A 6201-nucleotide genomic window follows, 5' to 3' on the forward strand; every position below is an offset into this window, starting at 1 on the left:
GAGAGGCAAGGACGGTGCCCCTTACAGAGGACTTTGCAGCCCGGAATTTAATGAGTCGTTCACTTAGATCAACTTTCCCGGTGACAGGATTCGAACCGCCATTCCCTCGAACATCGCAGCAAGTAACGACGCTCTAACCCGCTCGGTCAGTGGAAGACTTGGAGATACCAATTTCTTGGACTTGGAGGCTTAGTAGGGACAGACGATGAACTGTGATATACAACCATGGCTTACAAAATGCAGGATTAGGACAATGAATCTTTTGTATTTTTTCGAGAAGAACAGAGTTGTTACAAAAAATATGGATAAGATTTGGAGATTACGATTTCTTGGACTCAGAGGCAGTGTAAAGACAGTATCCACTTTACCTGAACAAAACAACATCACATAAGATAGGGCCAAGATTTTCATAATGGGGAATACAAAAACAATTCTATTTTGTATCCCTTAGAAAAGAACAAGACTGTATTACAAAAAAAAATCCTGTAGAAGAATATTTGGAGATTTTAATTTCTTAGACGTAGAACTGTGTTTACTTCCCCTGGACGGAACAGCATCACATAAGATAAGGCCAAGATTTTCATAATAGGGGAATACAACAACAATTTTATTTTGTATTCCTTAGAAAAGAACAGGACTGTATTATAAAAAAAAAAGAATCCTGTAGAAGAACATTTGGAGATTTTAATTTCTTAGACGTAGAACTGTGTTTACTTCCCCTGGACGGAACAGTAACACATAAGATGAGGCCAACATTTGCATAATGATTGTTATGCATCTGGTAGCTGACCAGAAGCGAGAGAAACGCTCCATCCTGATGGATCGGGCAAAGCACAAGCACCAATTAGGATCATCGTCCAGGCCCCAATTAGGACCACAGGCCCCAATTAAGAATACAGAGGCTCGGGCCAATGAAATGCACCCATTTGAAGTAGGTCATTACTCAGAATCCTTACATTCATCTATGCCTCTGCTTCCTCCTCTTCCTCTTCCTCTTCCTCTTCGTCTTCCTCTTCCTCTTCCTCCCCTACCACCTACTTCTGCTTCCTTTGTACCGCTTCCTCATACGCTTCCTCTACCTCCGCTTCCTCCTCCTCCTCCTCCTCCTCCTCCGCTTCCTCCTCCTCCTCCTCCTCCTCCTCCTCCTCCTCCTCCTCTTCTTCTTATTCTTCCTCTTCCTCCGCTTCCTCCTTTTTCTGCTTCCATTTACTCCCTTTCCTATTCCTCTTACTTTTCCTCTTCCCTTTCCTCCTCCTCTTCCTTTTATTCCCATTTCCTATTCCTCCTCCTCCTCCTCTTCCTCCTACTCTTCCTACTCCTACTTCTACTCTCCATCTTCTTCTTCTTCTTCTTCTTCTTCTTCTTCTTCTTCTTCTTCTTCTTCTTCTTCTTCTTCTTCTTCTTCTTCTTCTTCTTTTCCTTCATCTTCTTTTCTTCTTTTTCTTCTTCCTTCTTCTTCTTCTTCTTCTTCTTCTTCTTCTTCTTCTTCTTCTTCTTCTTCTTCTTCTTCTTCTTCTTCTTCTTCTTCTTTTTCTATTTTTTTCTTCTTCTTCTTCTTTTTCTTCTTCTTTTTCTTCTTCTTCTTCTTTCTTCTTTTTTCTTCTTCTTCTTCTTCTTCTTCTTCTTCTTCTTCTTCTTCTTCTTCTTCTTCTTCTTCTTCTTCTTCTTCTTCTTCTTCTTCTTCTTCTTCTCCCTTAACCTTTTCATATTACTTACCTTCGTTCCAACCATCTCTTCCTCTTCCTCTTCCTCTTCCTTTTCCTCTTCCTCTTTCTCCTATTTCTTCTTCTTCTCCTTTCCCCACCTTTTCCTATTCTTCTTCTCCTCCTCATATTCTCCTCCTCTTCTTCCTCCTTCTGTTCCACTCATCTCTGCCTCCTCTTACTACTCTCCCTTTTACTCCTCCTACTCCTCCTATTTCTACTGTCCGTCATCTTTTTCTTCTTCTCCCTCTCCTCCTCCTCCTCCTCCTTTTCTTCCTGATTATAGTCATTCTATTAATCTCTTCCTCTTTCTCTTTCTTCTCTTCCTCTTCCTTCTAATCCTACTCCGTCTTCTTCCTCTCCTCCTCCTCCTCCTCCTTTTCTTGCTGATTATAGTCATTCTACTAATCTCTTCCTCTTCTTCCTTCTTCTCTTCCTCCTCTTCTTCTTCCTTCTAATCCTACTCCGTCTTCTTCCTCTCCTCCTCCTCCCCCGCCATTTCCTATTCTTGTTTCTCTTTCCTATTCTTTTCCTCCTCCCCTCTTCCTTCTTCTTCTCATAATCCTCCGTCTTCGTCCTTTTCTTCACCTCTTCCTCCTCCCTCTCCTCCTCATATTATGGTTTCTCTTCCTCCTTCTCCTCCTTCAATTCCTCCTTCTTCTTTTTATCTTCTTGTTTTCGTTTCCCTCTTCTCCTTCCTTTTACCCCTCTTTCCCTCCTTCTCCTCCTCCACTTACTTTTTCTTCTTCATCTTCCTCTTCCTCCTCTCCTTCCTATTCATCTTTTCCTCTCCCTCTTCCTTGTTCTGTTTCTCCCTTCCTTCTCTTCCTTCTCCTCCCTCTCCTACTATTCTTCTTCTTCCTCCCTCTCCTCCTCCTATTTTTCTTCTTTATCCTACTTCTCTCTTCCTTCTCCTTTCCCTCTTCTTCTTCTTCCTCCACCTCGTCTACTTCTTCCTCTTCCTCCTCTTCCTCCTCTTCCTCCTCCTCCTCCTCCTCCTCGCTCCCTCCCTCGTCGTCACGGTTTGTTGTACCTCTGTTATCTGCATATTTTCATCATTTGTACGCTTCAGAAGTGTGTGTGTGTGTGTGTGTGTGTGTGTGTGTGTGTGTGTGTGTGTGTGTGTGTGTGTGTGTGTGTGTGTGTGTGTGTGTGTGTGTGTGTGTGTGTGTGTGTGTGTGTGTGTGTGTGTGTGTGTGTGTGTGTGTGTGTGTGTGTGTGTGTGTGTGTGTGTGTGTGTGTGTGTGTGTGTGTGTGTGTGTGTGTGTGTGTGTGTGTGTGTGTGTGTGTGTGTGTGTGTGTGTGTGTGTGTGTGTGTGTGTGTGTGTGTGTGTGTGTGTGTGTGTGTGTGTGTGTGTGTGTGTGTGTGTGTGTGTGTGTGTGTGTGTGTGTGTGTGTGTGTGTGTGTGTGTGTGTGTGTGTGTGTGTGTGTGTGGTAGTGTGTGTGTGTGTGTGTGTGTGTGTGTGTGTGTGTGTGTGTGTGTGTGTGTGTGTGTGTGTATGTGTGTGTGTGTGTGTGTGTGTGTGTGTGTGTGTGTGTGTGTGTGTGTGTGTGTGTGTGTGTGTGTGTGTGTGTGTGTGTGTGTGTGTGTGTGTGTGTGTGTGTGTGTGTGTGTGTGTGTGTGTGTGTGTGTGTGTGTGTGTTTTGTGTGTGCGTAAATGTGCTCGTACTTGTGTGTGCATTTACATATATTCTAGTTACACTCATATAATTTCTAAACTTACATACTATAACCGAACCTAACCCAACATAACCTAACCTAACCTAACCTAACCTAACCGAACCTAACCTAACATAATCTAACCTAGCCTAACCTAACCTAACCTAATCTAACCTAACCTAACCTAACCTAACCTAGCCTAACCTAGCCTAACCTAACCTAACCTAATCTAATCTAATCTAACATAATCTAATATAACGTAACCTAACCTAACCTAACCAAACCTAACCTAGCCTAACCTAATCTAACTTAACCTAACCTAACCTAACCTAACCTAACCTAACCTAACCTAACCTAACCTAACCTAATCTAACCAAACCAAACCAAACCTAACCAAACCAAACCAAACCTAACCTACCACCTTAATACGTTGATCTAATGTCGCATTCGCTTATCCCTGGGTTCGAGTCCCGCCCTCCTTTCCAATTCCCAGAACCAGTGACTGATACCTGGTATCGCCGGAAACTATTTGGTCTCGTATTCCTTTACTCCGGGTTCGAGTCCCGCACTACTCTCCGATTCCCAGTTGCAGTGACTGCTTGTTACGTGCCAACCTCCAAAAGTCCCCAAAGGGCATCATAGGTCAAAGGTGACGGCTTCGGCCGCAGCAATTTAGCGCCTCCTGGCGTATTACGCCACTTGCCTCCAGTATCTATCGGTGCCACTAACAAAATAGGTCACTGGTTAGTGATCTAGTTTGTTAGTAACCTAGTTAGTGAGCTTGGCAATTAGTTAATTATCTAATTAGTGATCTAGGTAGTCAGTGATATAGTTAGTGATCTAGCTAGTTAGTGAACTAGTTAGTGAACTAGTTAGTGATCTATTTGGTTATCTAGTTAGTGATCTAATAAGTGATTTATTTAGTGAACTAGTTAGTGATCTAGTTGGTGATCTAGGTAGTTAGTGACCTAATTAATGATCTAGTTAATTTAGAGTACAGGACATATCAAGTGCAACAAGACTATAATCTATGATGTTACTAGCTAACTAGGTTAACTAACTAGTGGTTATTTTTCAAGTAGCTTATTAATCTAAAATACAAGAATTGTTAGTGGATATCACTTCAGAAGGTCTGGGTCAGAGAGAGAGAAAGGAAGAGAGAGAGAGAGAGAAAGAGAGAGAGAGAGAGAGAGAGAGAGAGAGAGAGAGAAGACCTCTTTGACTGTCTCTTAAAGACGACTCCAATCTCCCAGGGGGGGGGGCAGCCCCCCAAAGAAGAAGAAGAAGAAGAAGAAGAAGAAAAGAAGAAGAAGAAGAAGAAGAAGAAGAAGAAGAAGAAGAAGAAGAAGAAGAAAGAAGAAGAAGAAGAAGAAGAAGAAGAAGAAGAAGAAGAAGAAGAAGAAGAAGAAGAAGAAGAAAGAAGAAGAAGAAGAAGAAGAAGAAGAAGAAGAAGAAAAAGTAGAAGAAGAAGAAGAAAAAGAAGAAGAAAAGAAAGAAGAAGAAGAAGAAGAAGAAGAAGAAGAAGAAGAAGAAGAAGAAGAAGGAAAGGAGGAAGAAGAACAAGAACAACAACAACCCCTAATTCCCCCTAACCCCCTGGAACTCTTCACTCTCCCTCACCCCCTAATCCCCCCTAACCACACCTAACCCCCTGGGGCTCTTCACCCTACCTCACCCCCTAATTCCCCCCAAACCCCTCTAACTGCAGGGACTCTTCACCCTTTCTCGCCCCCTAATCCCCCCTAATCCCCCTAACTCCCTAGGACTCTTCATCCTTTCTCACCCCTAATTCCCCACCCTAGCCCCCCTAAGCCTTCGGGGCTTTTCATCCTTCCTCATCCCCTAATTCCCCCCCTAACCCCCTAGGACTCTTCACCTCTCATCACCCCCTAATTCTCCCAACCTTACGCCCTAACCCCCCTAACCCCCTTGTCTCTTCACCCTCCCTCATCATCTAATTTCCCCCCCTAATCCCCCCTATCTCCCGTGGACTCTTCACCCTTCCTCACCCCCTACTCCCCCCTAACCGCCCCCTAACCCCCTGGTTACTATTCATCTTCCCCCACCCCCTACTTCCCCCCTAACCCCCTGGTTACTCTTCATCCTCCCCCACCCCCTACTTCCCCCCTAACCCCCTGGGACTCCTCACCCTCCCCTTGCACCCTAATTCCCCCTAACCCCTATAACCCTTTAGGACTCTTCACCCTTCCTCATCCTCTAATCCTCACCCTAAACCACGGGAAATCTTCACCCTTCCTCACCCCCTAATTCCCCCCCTAACCGCCCCCTTAACCCCCCTAATCCCCTAGGATTCTTCACCCTCCCTCACCCCCTACTCCCCCTCTAACTACCCGTTTAGAACTCTTCACCCTTCCTCACCCCCTAATCCTCCCCCTAACCCCAGAGATTCTTCACCCTCTCGCACCCCCTAATCCCCCCCTAACCGCCCCCTAACCCCCTGGTGACTTTTCACCCTCCCTCACCCCCTAATCCCCCCTAGTCGCCCCCTAACCCCCTGGGATACTTCACCCTCCCTCACCCCCTAATCCCCCCGTAACCACACCTAACCCCCTGGGACTCTTCACTCTCCCTCACCCCCTACTTCCCCCCTAACCGCTCCCTAACCCCCTGGGGACTCTTCACCTTCCTCACCCCTAATCCCCCCTAACCCCCTGGGACATTTTACCCTCCCTCATCCCCTAATCCCCCCGTGACCACACCTAACCCCCTGAGACTCATCATTCTCTCTCACCCCCTACTTCCCCCCTAACCGCCCCCTAACCCCCTGGGGACTCTTCACCTTCCTCACCCCCTAATCCCCCCTAACCCCCTGGGAC

Source organism: Oratosquilla oratoria, chromosome 30 (assembly GCF_046742065.1).
Source record: "Oratosquilla oratoria isolate Oo_2021 chromosome 30, ASM4674206v1, whole genome shotgun sequence".
Lineage (NCBI taxonomy): Eukaryota > Metazoa > Arthropoda > Malacostraca > Stomatopoda > Squillidae > Oratosquilla > Oratosquilla oratoria.